The 22838-nt window shown below is 39.4% G+C and overlaps 1 protein-coding gene across 5 annotated transcripts in view; it reads right to left on the bottom strand.

The window, feature by feature from the left end:
• Window positions 1-22838, bottom strand: part of atrnl1a (attractin-like 1a) — a 251671-nt gene that overhangs the window by 72654 nt on the left and 156179 nt on the right. Inside the window, exons 28-29 of one of the 5 annotated variants that reach the window (XR_006372584.1) lie at window positions 18028-18138; window positions 17856-17937 (exon numbers count right to left, since the gene is read on the bottom strand). The exons of the other annotated variants lie outside the window; for them this stretch is intronic. The gene's annotated coding sequence lies outside the window, so the exon portion shown is untranslated. Of the gene's footprint in view, window positions 1-17855; window positions 17938-18027; window positions 18139-22838 lie in introns of those variants that run through there. 5 annotated transcript variants of the gene reach the window in all.

Raw genomic sequence — 22838 nt, 5'->3', positions numbered from 1 at the left:
CGTTACCTTTGAGCTGAAAATTGATCTTTCTCTACCACCTGCTTAGTGGTACGTGTGTGAACTGATATTGGAAACCAGAAACTTTGCAAATCCATCAAACACACCTGGACAGCAGATGCATTTCTCATCTGAATTAACTTTACAATCATTTTAGATACAGTAGTAGATCAATTTTTTTCTTTAAATTTTGAACTTCTGAATATAATAGACGAACCTGGTACTTATCAAGTCTTTATTTTACCCAAATTTGTAGTTACTGCCCTCATTACAGAACTCTCAAATCATGAACCACTGATTTATTCAACAGTCAGTGTTTGTGTAGCAATTTCACAGATAAACTAATGTGTATGCGCAGTGACACTCTAGTTTGCAAAGTAATTCCTCATCTCAGAGACTTCTATTCATATCGACATTGAATTCTCAGCTGCAGAGAATTCAATGCAGCTGAGACATTGACATACATCCATTATGTAAATTTGCTGTTTGACCATATCCCATTGGTAAACTGTTGTAGTTGTCATGTTCTGTGTTTTTCGGTATGTTTATTTCAAGTTTCCTGTGTGTCTGAGTCTCCGTGTTGTCCTGTCTCCCCGTGATTAGTCCCCAGGTGTATCTCGTTCCCTGATTTCCTCTTGTGTATTTAGTGTCACCTGTGTGTGTCTGTCTTCGTCGGGTCCTCAGTCTGTGTACGTCTCCTACGTCTGTGTTCGTCCGTGATCGCCTGTTGCTACCTGTTATGAGCATTAGCCTTCCGCTCAGCAGTGCTGCCAGGTCTGTGGACCGTTTTCTGTTTATTTATCCACATTAAAAACTCCTCATTTCACCTCATCTGGGTCCGCTGCGTTTTGCCTCACCGTCACCAACACCACCTCATGACAGAAGGACCCGACCACTGAGAGGTGAGCAGCCATATTACCACCATGGACCCAAAAGAAACACAGGAGTTATTAGAAACCATACGCGAGTATGAAGAGGCCATGGCCAAGCCGTACGTGGCCTGGAGACGGCTCGGATTCGCCATCCGGTTGGGTCTGCTGCTGGACTACTGGGTTCCGCGCCTTCCGCACCCGCGGCTGGTAAAATTGCAGAGGGAGGCAGAGTGGGAGCGTGAGGCAGCGCTAGCAGTAATGGCTGGAGAACCGCTGCCTCCCAGACCCGAATCTCTGTCCTCCCGTTCCACCCCAGCCCCCGTCATCTCCGTTACCTCCGGAGCCAGCAGCAGCCCTTCCGCGGCCGGAGCCAGCAGCAGCCCTTCCGCGCCAGCAACCCTTCCGCGGCCGGAGCCGCCAGCAACCCTTCCGCGGCCGGAGCCGCCAGCAACGCTTCCGCGGCCGGAGCCGCCAGCAACCCTTCCGCGGCCGGAGCCGCCAGCAACCCTTCCGCGGCCGGAGCCGCCAGCAACCCTTCCGCGGCCGGAGCCGCCAGCAACCCTTCCGCGGCCGGAGCCGCCAGCAACCCTTCCGCGGCCGGAGACTAACCCAGCCGTTCCCATGGTGATGGGGTTCCAGGCGGCCTGCCTGTCCCCAGGACGACAGGTGGCACGGTTAGTGGGTTTTCCAGCCCCAGTTTATGGGTTTTGTTTCCCTCGTACCCTTCCCGAGCCTCCTGCTAGAGCCTGTCCAGATCCCCCTAGTGTTCCTAGTGCCAGTTCCGAGTTCCCCGTTGTTACTAGTGCCAGTTCCGAGTTCCCCGTTGTTACTAGTGCCAGTTCCGAGTTCCCCGTTGTTACTAGTGCCAGTTCCGAGTTCCCCGTTGTTCCCTGTGCCAGTCCCGAGTTCCCCGTTGTTCCCTTTGCCAGTCCCGAGTTCCCCGTTGTTCCCTGTGCCAGTCCCGAGTACCCCGTTGTTCCCTGTGCCAGTCCCGAGTTCCCCGTTGTTCCCTGTGCCAGTCCCGAGTTCCCCGTTGTTCCCTGTGCCAGTCCCGAGTTCCCCGTTGTTCCCTGTGCCAGCCCCGAGTTCCCCGTTGTTCCCTGTGCCAGCCCCGAGTTCCCCGTTGTTCCCTGTGCCAGCCCCGAGCCTCCCAGTGTCTGTCCAGAGCCTCCCAGTGTCTGTCCAGAGCCTCCCAGTGCTCCTCGTCGCCGCCTCCGGGCGGCACCAGAGACTCCTCGTCGCCGCGGACGGCCGCCGGACCGCCTCCGTGGTTCCCGCCTCCTGCGCCGCGGACGGCCGCCGGACCGCCTCCGTGGTTCCCGCCTTCTGCGCCGCGGACGGCCGCCGGACCGCCTCCATGGTTCCCGCCTCCTGCGCCGCGGACGGCCGCCGGACCGCCTCCGTGGTTCCCGCCTTCCTGTGCCTCCGCCCACCCCGTTGTGTTTGTTTTTGTGTTTGGACTCTGGACCCTCGTGTCTCCGCCCAACGTTTTGGGTAGTTTTTTGTTGTTTATGGACTCTGGCCCCCCGTCCGACTCCCCTCCGCCCACCCTTGTTGGTTTTTGTTTTGGGCGTCTTGGAGCCGCCCTTTAAGAGGGGGGGTACTGTCATGTTCTGTGTTTTTCGGTATGTTTATTTCAAGTTTCCTGTGTGTCTGAGTCTCCGTGTTGTCCTGTCTCCCCGTGATTAGTCCCCAGGTGTATCTCGTTCCCTGATTTCCTCTTGTGTATTTAGTGTCACCTGTGTGTGTCTGTCTGTCACCTGTGTGTGTCTGTCTTCGTCGGGTCCTCAGTCTGTGTACGTCTCCTACGTCTGTGTTCGTCCGTGATCGCCTGTTGCTACCTGTTATGAGCATTAGCCTTCCGCTCAGCAGTGCTGCCAGGTCTGTGGACCGTTTTCTGTTTATTTATCCACATTAAAATCTCCTCATTTCACCTCATCTGGGTCCGCTGCGTTTTGCCTCACCGTCACCAACACCACCTCATGACAGTAGTTATACCTGGCAAGTATTGAGAATAGTACCTATTAGTTCTATTACATGCAAACTCATCAGAAAATAGAATGATAAGTTTGAGTGGGAGATAGCCATCAGAATGTGGGCAAACTTTGGACATAAAGATATGGATATAATCAGCATTAATGGTAAAGTTGACTGTGTTGTTTAAAACATTCCTTAACTAGTACAAAGAAACCAAAAGTGTTCAGATTTGCCTTCTAACAGGTAAATATGGACAAGTACAGCATAGCAATGTATGAGCTTACTGAGAGATCTGTGCTCATGTGGGGAAGGCTGACCGTGTGTAGTTGTTGAAAGTTAGCTATTATTGTTAGCTTTAGTAAACAAGCAGCTAATATAGGTTTTATCAGTCATGTTGGGAGTTACAGGATAGTGTTGCTGTCATTATTTTTGCTCTAGAGGAAATTATCTGTAACTCAATAGTATATTACTGCTATATTAGGAATCTTTATTGTCTATGTGATAATAACTGAGCGCTACATGTGTTGTTGAACAACAGAAAAGCCCAATGGCACTCATTAGCCAACAAAAATTACATCTGCGCTTTTCTGCTGCTTCTGTCTCGAGATGTGGTATTCCAGTGGTTAGTTTTGACTACGCTATAGATCAGGGGTCCCCAAACTCGGTCCTCGAGGGCCGGCCTCCTGCATGTTTTAGTTCTCTCCTTGGTTTAACGCACCTGAATCAGATGATGGCTCGTTAGAAGGTCTCAGAAGAACATTGACATGCTGAAAAGGTTGTTGGTGCCACCAGGGAGAGAACTAAAATGTGCTGGATGCCGGCCCTCGAGGACAGAGTTTGGTGACCCCTGCTATAGACGGTCACTGAAGGTTTAGTCTTTTGGTGACCATTTTCTGTTAACTCATGAAAGTCTGTGCGAAAAAATCCCAGTTCATCTGGATCAGCAACCATTCCAATGTCTCTTAAATCCTCTCTCTTCTCCATTTTCATGCTAAGTCTCCATCAGATACTTATAGGTACTTGCTACCATGTGATTAACTAATCTTTCATTTGTGTTAACAGGCACATGAACAAGTGTACCTACAGTTGGGAGGAGTTTTATTACCTTATATAATAGAATCACTGATTGAACTGTAGAAATATCCTGTTCATCACCTGCTTACATTTTAAATATAATATCACAAACACAGATTTTAAGACAGTTATCAATGCGAAGATTAACTGCCTAGTTAAAACACTGTTACACAGGTATACATGACGAATAGAAAAAGTTTCTGACATCCTAACCAACTGGTTGACCTGGAACAACTTCAGCCCTCTAATGATGTACGATTTGGTCAACAGTGACACAGCTGGCAGTAACAACACTAACCATCGGACTAATGAGACAGTTTTCCTTCTCCTGTTGTCTGTGGATGGAGGTGAAGATGTGCTACTGACTAGTTATTCCAACCAGTAGCTTCATTATGACACAGAGAGGTTGTGTTTAATGAGATGTGGTTGGTTGTTACTGAATGGTTCAAACTGGAGATCCCAAAACAAAAGAACAGGAAATGAGGAGGAAGAACCATGTCAAGAATCCAAAGAGTTGAAGACATTCGAGGCTAACGAGGCTCATTCTGTTAGTGTATTAAATCATTCTAAATTAATCAAATCTGACACTGATAAAGTTAATCTTCTGGAAGAACTATTTTAATGTTATCAACCCACTCTATGGCGCTGTCCACAAAAAATAAATAAATAAATAATCTTAAATGTTTTTAAAAAAAAACCAAAAAAACGAGTCCCAGAGTGAAAACCTTTGTGTTTCCATGTGGATATGAAAAAATCACTCTTTTGTGAAAATGTTGATGTATTGGCCCAACTGCTGACATGACTTGTGATATGACCAAATATGACTGAAAGCATCATATTCAGAAAAAGATGGCAGACTACATGATCATGGTCGTGCTGCAGCAACAGAAACATAAAAGATTGACTTTATCATCAGTCTACACAAAAATTTCACTTGTGCATTGTTGTTCACCATTCTTGTTTTCTTGTGTTCACCGCTAACTTCGTATGAAGCCTTTTTGCTTATGTCCTTTACTCCACGTTTAACGCCACTTACAGGTCTGGGGGAGTAAAAGTTGAGTTCTAGGCTGTGCTTGTATTTCCACATGGATGAAAATATTTTTGGAATGTTCCTACATGTAGTCCTTCTTTCAAAGCAAAGCTGTTCAAATTAACATTGTTGAGCACCTACATCATCAAAAATCAAAACCTGCGGTGGCGCAGGGGCAAAGCACGACCCACGTATTGAGGCCTTAGTCCTCGTGGCGGAGGTTGCAGGTTCGATTCCTGGCCTGCCGATATTTGCTGCATGCCTTTCCCTGCTCTCATTACCCTGTTTCCTGTTGAACTACTTTCAAATAAAGGCCACTAGAGCCCACAAAATCTTTAATTTTTTATTTTTTTTAAATCAATACCTTTGTTATATGTTATGACTTAAATGGCTTTGTAGCAACTGATCAATTTAAACTTTAAAACATACTTGTTAAAAAATAACTTAACAGCTAATGGTGTTATACCAAGTACAGGTCATGAAGGGAGATGAATCACTTTGTGACTCAAATCAAAGTTTAATTTGTGTTGACTGTTGCGTTGTGAAATTGTGCTTGATCAATTTACTTAAAACAACTCCTTAGTGCAATGTTGAATGGTAGCCAGTAGGAATGCAGCATGCAGAGTGAATTGTGAGCAATAAATTTGTGATTTATTATAGTTGAGTTCTGCTTCAGCCATCTACCATAATCAGTTATATTTTGTAACAAGTTGCTCATACTGTGAGCTCTGTTTGATGTTAGCTTCTACTCTGGCCTCTGAATGAAATTATGTGAGCCAACATGCTACAATATGATAAAGGGTGAACTATTTTTCTTCATGTGTTTAAAACTATTTTCAAACTATGTGCCTAGTACTGTCAGATATTCCAAACTTTTTCAGAAAGCCTTGGCCTCTTTCTTTGTCCCATTAATCACACTGGTAGCTATCCTGGTACACATCTTACTCACGGACGCAATCACTGCACATTTTGGTTATTGGGATTTTTTTGTCAAACGATTCTGCCAATTTTTCAAAAGGTTTTATCTCCTTGTGTTATCTTCCTGCTTTTTTAAAAGCTGCTCTAGCCAGGTGAGCGTAAGAGATTCAAGAAGATTCCCTTCCCTTTTGTTTGTTAATGTAAATTTTTAAGTTTGAAAACCGCAGTTGTTTAGCTAAATGCAGAGTGGTAAAGAGTCAATGTGGAGTTTTGGATTGTACTGATCGTAGGACAAGTAGGACAACATTTGTTTAACAATCTGGCACCAAGTCATCAGAAGATGGGCTTACACTTTGTGGGTTTCTAGTCCATGAATGTGACCTCTGATTACATCTAGCTAGAATCGCTTCGTTGCTAGCTCCTGAGCTCGGCTGAGCTGTCTTCTTCTGTGCACTGTCCTTTATCCTCATTTTGAAAAATAAAGAGTAAAAAAGTAATCCCACTCATTTGAAATAAAACAAGTTTAAAAAAAGACCAAGTGTGTTGTATTTAAAGACAAAATTTGAGGAGATATGGAGCCTCACAGAAAAGCATCTACTCCATTGCAGCACTATAGCACCCCCCAAGTTACCATTTTGACCATCTTCAGCTCCAACAGTTTAGTGGAACTTTGACCAAAATGCTGACTTCATCTTATTGCAGTATTTAGTGTGTTGAGGTTTTGTTAAAAAAAAATAAAAAGTTTTAACAGTTCTACTTCGCCACAGTATTTTAATACAAACAGCAAAGCTCTCTGCATCATTAAGTTATGCATAATTAAAAACAGAAGAAACACGAGTGTTTGATTAAAAGAGTCAGATGATATTGTCAAATACGCGGATACAGAAGCACAGACACATACAAACCGATAAACACAACCACCAAATACAGAATGCACAGTCTCTTTCTTCTTCGAGTTAATGGCGTAAAATGCAAAGAAGGCACTTCGGAAACACACACACACAAACCCCCAGACACAAACACAAACTCAAAGGCCTGAATCCCAGTGGGGAGTTAATGTCATCTCCGTTTAGTTGATTGTAGTGGCTTTTCGCCCCTGGAGACTTTTCCACTAGTCTGCAGAGTTACAGTCTTTATCTGCTCTTCATTTCCATGCTCACACACATCAAACAAACTTGCACCCACACAAATCACCAAACAGAGTGAGATACAAAAACAAGACAAATCAGATTTTGAGAAACCAAAAAAAGGCTAAGAAGTTTTTGGTTTTATAAAACCAAAAACTGAAAACATCCAATTTTATTTTATACAGAACAGAGGGGCTTCGTTTCATTTCCTTCTGATAAGGAAAAACAAATATCCCTTTTTTTAAATGCGGCACTGGGAAATTGGAAATGTTCATGTCTGAACATGTAGCATGCCGGTTGCTAAACTCTGTATTATTCTTGTTAGTTTTTACTTCTTTACTAGATACTCAGACAGAAAAAAATTGTAGTTTCACAAATTTAAACTGTAAATATTGGGACTCAAAACATGTATTTTTTAAATTTTGTAAAACAGACACAAAAAACAGGTATGTGAGGTATCTTAACAGCAGTGGTGACTCCTGTTCTCTGGGGGCATAATTACCCCCAGAGTTTATACTTTAAACTCAGAGAAAGAACAAGTACCTAGATTTCTTGCATTAATTTTAATGAAAATCGATGGTATAGTATATAATTCATTCCAATCTGACACATACCTTTACATTCCTACACGAAACACAGATCTCATTTTTATGGTAAAGAAACAATATGTTATTGGGTATCTGATAAAAGTTGTGAATGTTGACATTGCATTTCTACACTTTTCTTTAAATGTAGTCTGCCTTTGGTTTGAGCAATACAGCAGAGGAAGTGATATGAGTAGTTAAAGAATGTTAAAGACATTTTAATGCTGGCAATGATTTCCGGCTTCGTAGCTTAATTTCCGGTTAAGCTACGAAGCTTAATTCACTATGGAGCTGGTATGTTACGTCATCGCCAAACATTAGCGATTTGCCAAATTCAGATCCAATCATTTCAAACCTCAACAGACACCACACTTCCACAAATCCATTGTTTCTCAATCACAGAAGTTCCAGACCCCTGAATAAATGTGGCTCTTGTTGACCAGACTATACCAGTATGCAGAAACCAGCATGGCTAGCATCTTCCAGAATATGCCACAACAAACCAGATGGATTGAGAAATGAAACGCCATTTCAAGAGTAATTCTCTCTCCGATACCTTCCTGTGAATTCCTATGTTTGTTTTATCACATGGTTTGCTTTCAGTTGGGAGAACTACTTCCGCTCATTCAAAGAACCTATAGGAACATATGAAGGCAGTGCTATTGGGAAAAAAAATAAAAATAAATTGTATTCCTCTTGTACAATGCTTCAAATAGTCCAGATTTTCTAGCTAGTAAATGGCAATTTAAAGACATAGACATGTCAAATAAGCTTCATCTTCAACCAAGTTTCATTGTTCCAAATACTGTATAAATATTGTAGTCATAGTTAAATCAAATATCTTCCTGCAGGCTGAGATATAAGGGGGGAAAAAAATTACTAATGAAGCAGTATGATCTCCATTTCTTCTATGCACAAGCTTTTAGTTGTTATTTAGAAAAATGTTACAGCTATTGATTACTAACTCTGTCCATTGCTCCAGTCCTGGTTATTCTAGTTTCTCAGCGTCTTCCCTCAAGTAGAAATTAGAAACGTTTGGACCTTAAGGAGCTTCTGTCTCTCACCTACTTCTCTCTCTGCTGCACAATCATAATTACTTTCTCAAGCAATCAAAGAGAAACGTACACACTCACAGCCTGAAGGGACACTCGGCTCAAACTGTGGCTGCACAGAAATATTCAATGCTTTTTGTTTTTTACATTGATGAACCATCTCATGCTGTAATAATTCTGGAGTCCCAGCTCACTCCTATGTGAGCTTCACAGAATATGAAATTGGAAACAAAGAGATTGCAAACCATCAACTTTCAACTTTCCTAATACCAATTTTATTACCTCAATAACAAATAACCTGATTTCTTCTTTGGCGGTCGCAAAAACAGCTGAATCCTATTTTATTTTACTGTACACATTTGATTCTTGTCTATCAGCAGGTAAGACTAAAGTGACAAAAGTAATTCGAGGCGACTTTGTTTCCTGTTGGGTGAAGATGATTGGTTGGAAGGTTAGACCCTTTAATGTCACGTGATTGCTGGCGGGAATCAAGACATCAAAACTCAGTCACTACCTTAAGGAACTTTGAGAATTCCTCAGAAAGACTAAAACACCAAAGCTAAAAATGATAATGGGCGGAATGAGAGCAGTAAGTAATTACATTTGCGTACTAAGAAAAACTTTTAAAACTGGACCTGAACAAGCTTTTAGTCATCAGGAAATGAAGGTTTAAAGAGGAAAAATATGGAGTTAACTTTTGTGAAAATCATAAAGAATCTGTCAGTCGGGGAGATTTTTGCAGACTCATCTACAGGATAACTATTAGCCACTTGCATTTAAGTAGAAGCCCGATGAATCTTTGCTCTCCATTAAACCTTCAGAGTCTTTTTCCACCATATTAAGCCATTCACATATCTTCAATTAGAAACCATTAATTCCCTAAACTGCAATCCCACTTTAGGCATCAGAGGGTCTTTAAATCACAGCCAATTACCCTGCCACCACACTTCTCTGCCTACATTACTGGACAGTCAGACAGAACGAGACACGTCCATTAAAGCCCGGCGAGAATCAAGACTGCGCTCCAGTGTGACCAGTCCGAGAGTAAAATCCTACACGACCACTGGCTCAGAGGTTTTTATGTCTTTGTTTGTGATGTTTTATACAAGCTATGTCTTTAAAACAATATTTACAAAAATGAAATCTGACTAGAAGGCAAACCGCTCAGGACGGCAGCTGTTGCCAAGTCTATTCCTGCCCCAAAAAGGGTTCATTTGTCCTTTAACGGCAGTAATGTATCACTTACGCAGTGTTCCTATGAACTCTATAACCGCTTGTTCACTATTCAAAGCAAAAATATGCCTGAGCAAAAATTTTATTAAAGTTTTAACAGATTCTCTGTTATTTAGATGTTTAAATCTCAATAAAAAAAAAAAAATCAAAAATAACCATACTTAAACACTAAACAGAGGGTTAAAATGGCAGCTTGTGTTCAAAAAAGAAATAAAACATAATATGTAGCCTTATTAATCTTAGTCTTTAATAAATTGGGTTTGTACACTTTTCCCCCACTGTAAAATCTAAGAGTTTAACAAGCATTCGGGCTCAACATATCATTTATTACTGGTAATCATGTCTTGTTGTAGTATTCTACATAGAAGGGACAAATAGTCTTGTCACAAAAAGAAAATTTGCTGGACAATAAATTGTCCCAGATGTTGTTTCCAAAGAACATTTACCTCTGGAACTGGAAAACATTTTAACCCTCTTATTATGTTGCAGGTCAAATTGACCTGTTCTAAAGTTAAATGTTTTTTTTAAATAGTGGCAGTATTTTTTCTATTTTTCTTAAAAGGTGCACTCTACATATAAATTGAAAATGTATTCACATTCACACATTTGCAGATTAGATTTGGTAGCTCACGTTAAATTGTTAGAATTTACACAATTTACACAATTTTGAGTTTATGAAAATCTTTTTAAAACCTTGAGTTTGATTTTTTAAATCAGGTGAGCAAATTTCAAGCTTCATTGTTATTGTCATACATTTTTGCTTCTATGCAGCCAAACATTGGCTGGGCATTCCTCTTCTGATTCTTCTGCTCATTGATCTAAAGAGACAGCGAGGGAAAAAGGAACTGGGTTGGCAACAAACTAAGAATTATGCAAATATATTTTATTGAAATATCTGACAATGGGAGAAATTCCTTTATCATCAGAGATTTTAGAAACTTTTGCAGCCCTTTGATGTAGATTTTGAATTAGTAAATTACTATGTAGTGTCCAAAAAAATGATAATATGAAGACTAAATATATTTATTTAGCCATAATAAAGAGGGAGTTGAATAAATATTATTTTCTTAGTGTTTACCTAAATGGGATCCAGTCAGGCTGTCCTGACACTAGAAAAGTTAAAAAGTCAAGCTTTAGAATCCAAAAAATCTAAAATGTTAGAAAATTATGAAAAAGGAATAATTCTATTAACCATTTCAACGCTTAACAAAAAGCCTTTGAATCACGTCTGCAATTTATCCACGTTTTTCCTTTCCCATCTGTGATGTAATACTAAGTAAGAAACAGTGGAGGAGTGAGACCAGACGACGCGGGGAGAGCTACTCAGCTCCAATCAGACTCAGATTAGGCCCATTGATTGTCCTTGTAGTGCTGCATTCACTCTACTTGTCTTATTTGGAGTGTGTGCCCAGCTGTGTGGCTTTTTTCCTGCAGGTTTATTTCAAGTCCTTGTTGCTAGGTGATACTTTAGCAGTACATTTATAACAAGCAAAGCACAACAAAAAAAAAAAGAAATATAAAAAACATGTTATGATGACATTTTTTAGCTCCATGTTTTCTCTTTTGTTCATTTTTTTTTTTTAGAGTTTAATCATGTCTATGTATAACTATAAATAGAATGGGATTCCAGAAAGTGATGACACTGGCACTGATTAACCCACATTTTTCTGATTGTTTTGTTTCATTTCCATCGTTATGATTTCCCCACTATCTGCAGTGAGCATTACCATCTCAGTCACTAAAAACATACATATGGGGTGAATCAAGGATCGTTAGAATCCATCCAACTGGCCAAACAGAGTTTTGGCAGGCAGTGTGTGAGCAGAAGTTGCACGTTTCCATCTAAGCAATCCTTTGCTATCACAGTAATGATCCTTATCGTAGAGATCTAGTTCCAATTAAGGATTTTTTTTAAAGTGGAAAGTTATACATCAGCCATAACCTCAGCAAGCATGCTCAAAATATAATCAAATATTTTATCTAGGTATAATGAAGTATATTAATTCAGTAAATGCATCATTTTTCTTCGTTATTATGTTTATACAAATAACCACTGCCTGTATCAGAAAATACACATTTTGTATAAACATACATAAAGACAATAAGACAATAATATAACTGAGACATTTCAGTCTGGGTTTAAAGCAGCTCATAGCACTGAAACAGCTTTGCTTCGAGTGTATAATGATCTTCTTTTAACAGTTGATTCAGGCAATGTCGCAGTTTTATTACTTTTAGATCTGAGCGCAGCATTTGACACTGTAGACCATCAGATTCTCTTACATAGATTAAAATATTGTGTTGGCCTGAGAGGCCCGGTACTTCAATGGTTTAAGTCTTATTTAGAAAACAGAACTTTCTCAGTTCACTTAGACCAATGTTGTTCTGGGACTAAACCTTTAAAGTACGGTGTCCCCCAAGGCTCAATTTTAGGTCCCATTTTGTTTATTTTGTATCTATTACCTCTTGGTCAGATTTTCCATAGGTTTAACGTTTCATTTCATTGCTTTGCAGATGATGTCCAGATTTATATGCCCCTCAAACTACAAAATGGCAAAAGTGAATCTCTTCAACTATTGAACAATTGTTTAACAGAAGTCAAATCTTGGATGGAACAAAACTTTCTTCACCTCAATCAAAGTAAAACACAAGTTATACTATTTGGTCAGAGTCTTCACACAACAGATCCAGATCTGATTCTTGGTTCTTTAGCTCGGTTTTGTCAGACCTCTGCTAGGAATCTTGGTTTTACTTTTGATAGTTGTTTAAAGCTAGATAAACAAGTTAGCTCTGTCGTTAGATCAAGTTTTTATCACCTGCGTATTTTAGCTAAAGTTAAATCTTATTTTTGTTTAAAAGACTTTGAAGGACTTATCCATGCCTTTATCACATCTCGTTTGGATTATTGCAATTCATTATATAGAGGACTGGATAAATCACAGATGCAGCGACTTCAAATGATCCAGAACGCAGCGGCTTCTTACAGGAACCAGGAAGCGTGACCATATAAGGCCCATACTGGCCTCTTTACATTGGCTGCCTGTTTTTTATCGAATAGATTTTAAGATTCTCTTATTAACTTATAAAGCTTTAAATGGATTAGCTCCCCCTTATCTTCTGGAACTTTTAAAATCTCAGTCCGTGTCCAGAACCCTACGTTCTAATAATCAGCTTTTACTGACAGTTCCTCGGACCCGACTTAAGAGGAAAGGAGATCGGGCTTTTTCTGCTGTTGCTCCTTCTCTATGGAACAATCTACCTCTCCAAATTAGATCTGCCCACAGCCTGGATCATTTTAAATCGCTTCTTAAAACTCATTTTTATTCCTTGGCATTTAATTGAACTAGTGTTTGATACTTTGTTTTTATTTATTTGTGTTGTTGTCACTCTTGTACAGCACTTTGGTGCAGTTCTATGCCTGTTTTAAAGTGCTATATAAATAAATTTGACATTGACATTGACATTGACATAAAAAAGAAAGGATAGACTTTATATAACTATTTTCTTCACTTAGCACCTTTTCAATACATGTTCATTTTAACCTGTAAATGAATAAAAAAATAAATCAAATTCAATCTTTTTGCCCTTTAGTGTTGTACGCATGTACAAAACTTAAATACAAGCAACATGGGGCGTGCTGTGGTGGGTAGAGGACAGCGCGAACCACGTTTAGAGGCATTTGAATCCTCAACGCGGCAGTTCCAGGTTCGATTCCCGGACCCGTCGACATTTACCGCATGTTTTCCCCTTTCTCCTTTCCTGTCAGCTTACTTTCAAATAAGGGGCACTAGAGCTCACAAAAGTCCCACGGAGGGGAGAGAAAAAAGACAAAAAAAAACAAGCAACATGTGCAGGACAGTTCTGACTCCTTAAAGGTGCTGCCATGACAACAAATTCACATCTCTGGGTTGTAGAGAACAAGTAAGTCCTTGCCTCTCTCTATTTTTATTGCTGCAGTTTGCTCTCCAAACCGGATTACTGTGTTTGAACTCTTGCTTAGTTCACCGGAGTAACACTGATCTACATTATCCAGAAACTGAAGAAGTCCCTGATATTCACCCTGGTGTTTGCTCAGGTATAAATGAAGTTAGGCTCAGCTGAGAATCGCTTTAATCTGCTTCCCTAAACAAATCGACATGGCTGCAAAAGCACCAGCACCAGCAGCTAATTGGACTGAGATTGCTTTGCACTCGAGGAAACACCTGTGTGTTTGCTTGATTACTGAAGATGTGTGTTAGAAGTTTTAAAATTTAATAGGGGCATTGCATTTTTATCGCCTTTCTGCGCTACACTGAATTAAAAGTAAAGTATATGCCTTTTGAAGATGAAAATTATTTAATTGTGATTCTCCATTTTGCTTGTAAAAAATTTAAAATGCATGAGATATATCATTTTTAAAGATGTTTGTGCATGGATTTAAGTTCTAGCAGCAACCTATAAATGTCCACAAAGTTGCACCACTTTAAGAATGATAAACGATGTTAAACTACAGACATACCGCGGTCAAATGGGGTTTTCCTTCTTTGCTTCTGGAGAAAACTGTGCTGCTGGCATCACTTTAAAATGTGCTGCAGCCTTCCCAGGATGTGCTGATTTTCATCTTCACAGTTTACGTGCTGACTGAAATGCTCACTCAACTGTTTGAGAGCACCAACCTAAATTTACTGTTAAAAAAATAACAAAAACCCCCCACCATTTTTACCATTTTACTTCAGAAAGTGCAGTCAGAGTCCCTCTGCAGAAGAAGCTCCCACTGTGTGCCCATGTGTGGATCCAGTTCATAAAAAGCTTTTCAGAGCAGGATTACAATCTGTATTGTCCTGGGGCTTATGATAGGACAAGGATTATATGTTGGAATGTAGATATCTTTAGTAACATGTTCCAGAAATAAAACATCCCCACGGGCTGTGTGCTGGGATGGAGCTTAAAGACAGTACACTCAGTGGCAGCTGCATCTGTGTGGGTTGAAGTCAAACAGTTGTCCATCTTTCAGAGCACAGACTGAAATTATATTTCATATCAGAATTAGCACTTATTTTGAAAAGTTAACACTTGCAGCATGGATTATTGCTCTAAGGTTGACTTCCCATTAAAACCCTTTAAATAGCTGGCTGGATATTTCGGTCGAAGGCCGGTTAAGCTGTCATTAGTTGCCATGGAGATATTTAAAGTAACCAGTAAATCCTGACTTAAATTGTGCAAAAGTGAATAGAATATATTAGCACTAAGCATGACATACACAAAACAGACATATTATGGTCACTGATACATAATATCAGTGTAATATAATGTTACTCTAAATATTAGTTTAGAGTAACATTCTAAACTAATGAAAAAAAAAAAAACTGCATTCAGTTTGAATTTCTGTCCAGGGGAGGACTCACCATCTGGAGTACAGACTGATACTAATACTGTATATAGTACAACCCTAGGTTAGGGTGGGCAACCCAAAATATTGAAAGAGCCGTATTGGGACAAAAAAACCCAAAAAACTAATCTGTCCGGAGCCGCAAAAAAATTTTATCCTTATATAAGACTTATAATGAAGGTAAAACAGGCTTTAAGTGTTTATATTAGCTTATTATTAAAATGTCTAAGTGTACATAATTAGCATTCATGATCAAATGTTTATTTTCCCTGCTGTGCATCCTGAACAGAATAACACAATCATGTGACTACTCTGCCCATAAGCCCATTCAGAAAAAATGTGTCAAACTAACCAATATGTTTACCACACAAACTTTGACCACTGGAGCAGATTAAGCAGCAGCGAAGTAGGGGACTCATTATGGTTGGAGGAGGATGATGAGAGAGAGACGCGACCAGGGACAGATTGAGGAAGAGTAGAGGTTAGCCGCTGCTGCCCAGTAAGAAGGAGCGGAAATGTTCATGAAGAGTCAGCGTTTCATGCAAGCAGGAGGGAAGGTGTGTGTGTGTGTGTGCGCGTGTGCGTGTGTGTGTGTGAGTCCGGGTACAAGAAGCCAACACTAAGCTAGCAGGCTGTCAGAAAAACACTGGGTTAACACAGGAACCCAGTGTGTTAACCTGGGTTTTAATAATGATCATGTTCTGAGATATATTAGTAATAAGAAAAATAATTGTGAATTTCAATATAAAACGTTATAAGTAGGGGAAAACAGTTAGAAAACAGCAAAGTACCATTTAAAAATGTCTAAAAAATGACTAGACACATCTCCAATAACTGCTGTCTGGGGGAGTTGTAGGCAAAATGTGAAAATGTTTAATATAGGGAATGATTGCAAGAATATTAGGCATGTGTAGTTAAAGTTTGCTGTTGATTGAGTTTAATGTGAAAGTGATGCATTTCAAATGAACTTGTTGCACTACACGTCTGTTAAGTTATCCACACTTTTATATGTTAAATTATTCTGTATAAGTACATATGTAAGGAAAACGTATTGTCAGTAAAATCGGTTTTCATAGAGTTAAGAATAAATCATACATTTTATATAATTTGCTTGTACTGGTGGGGTTTGTAATTGCAAGAAAAAAAAAATAAACAGTGGCTGGTGAAATGTCTGAGTGAACCATAAGACATGTTCTCCATCAACCACTGTGGCTGGAGGAGAAAATTTTTTAGTTCCACCCCTGGACTGATATGTTTGTCAGTCTACATATTTTAAACTTTGAACCTGAGATGCTTGAAAGCAAGCCAGACTCATTAAAAACTGTGAAACAGCCTTTTAGTTTCCTGTTAATTGGAAGCTATAAGGCTAACTTTAGCATTGTTGGCAGCTAACAGTTAGCCCATCAGATTATTATTCAAAATGGATTAAAAGGTTTTCTATCTAAGGAAACCCAGCAGATTGCATCGAGTCACTGACAAGTCTTCACTCCTGTTGGATGAGTAGCAACAGTGGATAATTGCTTGTATTGCTGACTGTATGACATGGTAACCACTCCCCCTTTAACAGGAAGAAACCTTCAGCAGAACCAGAACCCGCTTTAACTTGTTAAGCTCGATTACAGACTTTATTTTAAATTGAGAACCCACCTCAAACTCTTAAAGTAGCCCAAAAATAACAGCAGAAATAACTCCAGCAGAGCCAGATTTATTTGGACACGTTCCTATGGCAGCTTTTGTTTGAAAACAAAACTCATAGTGCCTTTTCTATCTCTGTCACACAACTAGCGTACGTCAAGAGCTTGAGCTTTATTATCTTGTCCAAACATATTTGAAATCTAGACAGGAGAAACAGAGGACCCATAGCAAACAATTGTCACTGCCACGTATTCAAACCTGACAGCTTTGGAACACTGGCAATGTAAAGACAGTACTGTACATTCTGCTTGATGCTCGATCATTTGTCAGGAAGCAGTGAGATGTTCTTCAGTGCCTTGTAGGTTTTCATAGCCATGAACTCCTGAATGTGATGCTGTAGGCACAAACCATCAATGCATTTTGGATAGAGTTTAACGTAAAAGTGCAGCATTCGGAGGCAAATTAATTATCTGAAAAGTGAAAGTGTCTGAAAACAAACTATTCTTGTTGAAATATCACAGGGATTGTCCCGGTGTGTCATAAACCTGGAGATCACTTTATTCAAACGCATAAAAATTGTAAACCACTATTTTGTCTCTGAGTATCTGTTAGGCCCTTGTCCTGCTTGAAGGGAACTTCTGCTGGGTTTCTCCTAGTCCAGTTATTGGTATTATCCATCTTACTACCATTTCTTTATGTATTTTTTTGTATTTATACTTAGATTAAAATACATAAAACTGGATTTTATTTACCATTTAGGTGAGTTCCGATAGTTGGGATACTTTATTTGGGTATCTCAGAGTAGTGAGGGAGATATACATATGTGAACTACACTTTTCACTTTTCAATTAGTAAAAGGCATTTGTGGATGTAAGAAAAATGTGTTTATGAATGTATTTGTAAGTAAGCAGTAAGCAGCTCCTTTAAACATTATTGTTCATTTATTTTTCAGATATTCAGGACAGTATGGAATTTTATTCAAATGTCAGCAAATTAAAATTAAATCTCTGGAGTTCCTTTAGACCCAGAGAAAACCAGAGAAAGCAGTGTTGTTTCTCTCTGAATCAAGTCTGTAACGAGTAAATATAGAAACACTCAGAGAGTTCTAAAGTTTAGAAGTCAAATCTATTGCTAGGGGGGAGTTATAGCAGAATGTTCACCTTTTCTCACCTTCAGTTGTCACTGGCTATCAGTCACAATGGCGATGGAGTTCAGATTCGTAAGATATCGGCAGATTAACACAAAAACAGTGGAAACTTCTGAGAATAGCGCTGAGGAGAAAAGAAAGGAGGGATAGGTTTTATTACAGAAGGATGGCCTGTGGCACTTTCCGGTAAAAATCGGAATAGACAGAGAAAAAACAACCGTATAAAACCATCCCAACCACCATATGGCTCTGGGCAGATGTCCTTGCTGTGTCCCTGAAAGTACTACAACCCCCCCTCCACACCGCCTTGCCTTTCTCCTCTCTATGCTTTTGAAGTTTGCCGGTTGCCGTTTGGGGGGTTACTCACTTCCTCTCTGTACACGACTCCACTAATCTGGATCTCCGATGGCGAAAGCGGTCACCTGGCTACTGCTGATAGTGGCACATGAAGCATTAACATTCATAGCATCTCCTGCTTTTGAAATTTTTCAAAATCAGTAAAATGTGTAAACAGAACTAGAGCTCAGGTGGATAATTCAAATGAACCTATTAGTCAAACAGATTTTATTGAAAAAAAATGGGAAATTGTTTGCAGTTCCCTTTACAATACATATTTAGATATATTTACATCCACACATTTGATAAAGTTTTCTACTCGATAGTGGTTGTGATAGTGTACACAAGAACAAGAGGGTAACTATTTTTGGTCTAATTAGTGCAAATATTAAGACAAATCTAACTTGTAAGTAACTTTTCAGTAATGTATTGGAGCTTGTTTTAGGTCAATAATTCCTTAATATTGATTAAAAAAAAAAATTAAAAAATCATCAGTATTAAGAAATCTAATAAATGTATTAATTATTAGTGTTCAAACAAAAGACACCTTACTAGTCTGTCAAGGGCGGCTCAGGACACACAGGACAGACAGCAATGTGTCCACACACACAAACAGTGGAAAGTGGGCAAGAGAGACTTGATTCCGAGAACCTCGGTCAAGAAATGCAACAGATGGATGCTACTGGAGCACACAGTGACGCAGCGCTAATTGAACCAAACCTGTACAGCAAAGTACAGCAGCGGGAAATTGGTGTTGTTCCTTCAAGTTATATCAAAATAAGATTCCTCCTGAGGCTCTTGGTGTCTATGTTATCTCAAATTGCCAACTGTCGAAAACAAAAAAGATATCTGCAGTGTGAGCTTTTTTATTTTGCGAAATAAAAAGGCTGTTACACACAAATCAGTGTGTCTGCTGTGCCGCATGTGTAACATACTTTAGTTTTTTCTTAATCTCCTATTAAGGAATAATAGGAACTTTGGTACTACAAAAACAGTTTTGTATAGTGCTGCTGTACATACATAAAATTGATCATCTACAGATCTGCAGACTTTTGTTTCTTCCCGTCATGTATTTGTGAATTACTGTAGAGTAAAGGTGGCATCCAGTTCCAGCGCATTTCCTTCTGATTTGTTGCCACAGCGGTCATCAACAGAAACCCGGCAACGGTTGGCCACATTTGAACCTTTTCTGCCACCTCCACTTATGCCGGGCCACATAGTTGTATAATCCAACATGCACATTGTAGAGCACCAAAATACACACAAACTCAAAACCCCCATGTACACAAGTAATTTGGCATTCAGTGGTCCAGACAAGCTAATCTCTCCAACTGCAGATTGGGGTGAGCCGAGCCAAGCACTGAGTAATCTGAGCATAACGTCTCCTATAGAACTGTGGAGGCCAGAGTTTTAGTAAAAAAGATTTTTTTAAAATAAAAAACTCCTTAAGCTAAATGCATCTTAAGATTCATTTAAAAGTTTTTGTCAAGATCTGAAATACTACGGGCTGTCTTAATAAAAGCCTTCAATTCAAGCTCAATGGCACCATAATTTTGACAATCCTTTCAGTAAAATTAACTTTACTCATCCTTTAGCGTTTGAAAATGAGTCTGTGAAAGACCTCAGGGAAGCGTTTACTGCAGCATAATTAGCTCCACAAGCCAACTCGCCAGTTACAGTGCAGCACAGACACGTCCTAAACAAACAGAACAGCCTCAAAACTTAAATTTTAATCAAGCTCTCTTCATTATGCAATGACTTCTCCCCCTCCTCTAATTCAGAGCGGAGCATCTCTGAGCCAAGCTTCTTAATGAGTGGAGGGAGAGAGAGGAAAAAAACACCACAATATGTTAATTGGTTCATAGAAGAGGAGAGCAAACATCTAATTTAAGAAAATCGATGTGAGGGCCTCTGTAACAGCGGCTGAGTACTTCAGAGGTCAGGCAGCGTAATCTGCTCAGAGTGAGCTTCCTCTTTAGAAGATGAAGCTACCTAGCAGAAGAGTGATGAAAGACTTCAGGACGAGTCTTCCCAAGCACTATTGGGGCAGCGTTTGGTCACAGATATTAAATTACTGTAAAGACTTCTTAAAGAAACAACATGAGCTTAAGCAAAATCTTAAACTCTGAAGAAGCAAAGTGGATGCTTCAGTTATTCAGCTCTCAGGTTCATACCAGAAGGTGAGAGCAGACAAGCTCTGACCAGTTTTGCTCAGACCTAGTCAACGCAGTAAAGTTTTCAAATGACAACAGTCTTTGGTTTCATCTTTGCCAGAGATTAAAGGCTCCAACACAAAGTTATCACTGCACTGCACAATACTTTATTCTGGCAAAAACACTGTTGGATCTTTTCATTGTTTCAAAATTAGAAATCAATCTTATGAAAACAGTTCATCTGAAGCTGGACAGTTGACCTGTGGTCACTTTCGTATTCACACACCTTTCAGAAAACGGCGCAGACCAGCTTCAGTGTACATCACCACAACCAAAGGGCTTCCCCTTCCTCCCTCCATCCTTTGCTCTACAGGCCGCCTCCTCCAGGAACAACAACGTTATATTCCCATCCTGGCATTATTGTAACAACCATGTCTTATTAATCCACCTGTAGGAGTTATTAGTGAAGGATCGTACAAAATGCACAAAATTCCTCACTGCACAAGTTAAAAGAGTCTCTCAGCCTTCAAAGTTCCAAAACAAACTTGTTTCCAAAACATTTTTCCATGGTTTATTACTTCAACATGTTTCTGATTTGTTTCAAAATGTAGTTTCTTTGTGGCAAAAATAGCTAGATAACCAAATTGCTAAATATCTCTTACAATTTAGATGAAAATTAAAGTTAACCTAATCTTATCTTGCAAATTCAAAAAGTGGTGAAAAGAATCCATTCAAAACACCTCTGGTCGTCAAACCTGACGCCTGTGTTCTTAATTTTTTAAATTATGGGAAAGTCTAAAAGTCGCCAAATTGTTCCCAACAACTTCAAATGCAAAAACCAGAATCACAGATTCTGCTTTGACCCGTGTGCTGCTGTTCTTCATTTGAATCAAATATCCTAATCAAATACTGTCCTCTGAATTTTTGACTTGTTGCTTTTTCTGACTACATAGCATACAGTTTTTCCCATCAGGAGTTGGTTTGCATTTCTGTGAAAAATGTAGTTTCTGCTTTTATACAGAAATTACATATCTTTTAGAAGTCAAACACATTTTATATGAAGTAGAACTCAATTTGGTGCAATGACAAATTACTTGAACATAAAATTCAGGGAATTTTATCTACTGTAGCAGAGTTAAAATGTACCTCTGTTTTTAGTTTGAAATTTATATTAAAAAATAACAAAATTTATAAACTAAACATACAATAATATTTTTCAGTGGAGTTTTGAATGGACCCAAAGTTGTCGTCTGAGACCGATTCGATGGACTGAATTGTATGGTAAATACATGAATGATAAAAAATGCCTTTTAATTGAACTGGCTAAATGGAGTATACTATTTTCATTTTGACTGTCTTTAGGTTTTCTTTTGACAGCTAATAGGAATATTAGGTTTTGTGGAATTTTTAAAAATGAAGACTGTTGGGGAAAGTCGAAGATCTCTTGCACACTCGGCCTCTCTATTCATCTGTATTAAAATTTCAAAGTGTGATTGTTTGATTTCATGTCCAAAAAGGCTTGTTGGTGATATAGAAAAAAAAGCACATGGAAAAGCAATTAACAGGAAGCTGTAATTCTATTAATAAGCAGTTTCCTCTGTGGTCTCATGGCTGCTTGTGATCCATAATTAACGGTGAAGCGATCCCATTTTCACCTTCTGCCTGGGTTCCCCACCAGGCTTGCTCTCTGGAGAGCCCGGCAGAGGCAGAACAATGAAGCTTACACTAGAAAAAAACGATAACTCTCTCCTCTGAGCTGACAGGATTGATACTGTTGTTTTTACGCCATGCCACAGCAAAAAAGATTTTATTTCTGTCTTGATAAACCCTGGCGACTTGAACAGATGGATTATGGAGAAATGCTGTCTGAACATGTTAGAAGGAATTAGCAACACTTCACTGCTAAACTGGATCAGATCCCTGTGAGGCTGGTTTTTAAAGATCTCAGAATTAATTCTCAGAGCTTTCACCATCACTTCTCGCATTCACACAACTGGGTAGGAAACCAGCCGAACAGTCAAAAATAATCTGAAATATATAATAATTCAGTGATTTGTTGCCTGCAGACTTAACATGAAGATTCAAATCAAGAAAAAAGCAATTAAGTTATTAAATGGTATTTAGCAATTCAGATGACGTTACAGTGGTATAAAAGGAATAATGGAGGAGCATAATTGTGATGATGTGCTGAAGCTGCAGAGTCAGTAAGAGAAAAAACTTTTTAAAGAGACAGAAGCCCAATTTCAAGGCATCTAATTGCAAAGTCACATTTCTTTTAAGTGATGTTTGATATATGCAGCAATTTTACATATTGCTGTATAATTGATTATGCTGT

This window comes from Gambusia affinis, linkage group LG13 (genome assembly GCF_019740435.1).
Source record: "Gambusia affinis linkage group LG13, SWU_Gaff_1.0, whole genome shotgun sequence".
Taxonomy (NCBI): Eukaryota; Metazoa; Chordata; class Actinopteri; order Cyprinodontiformes; family Poeciliidae; genus Gambusia; species Gambusia affinis.
This window is presented reverse-complemented; position numbering and strand designations above follow the sequence as displayed.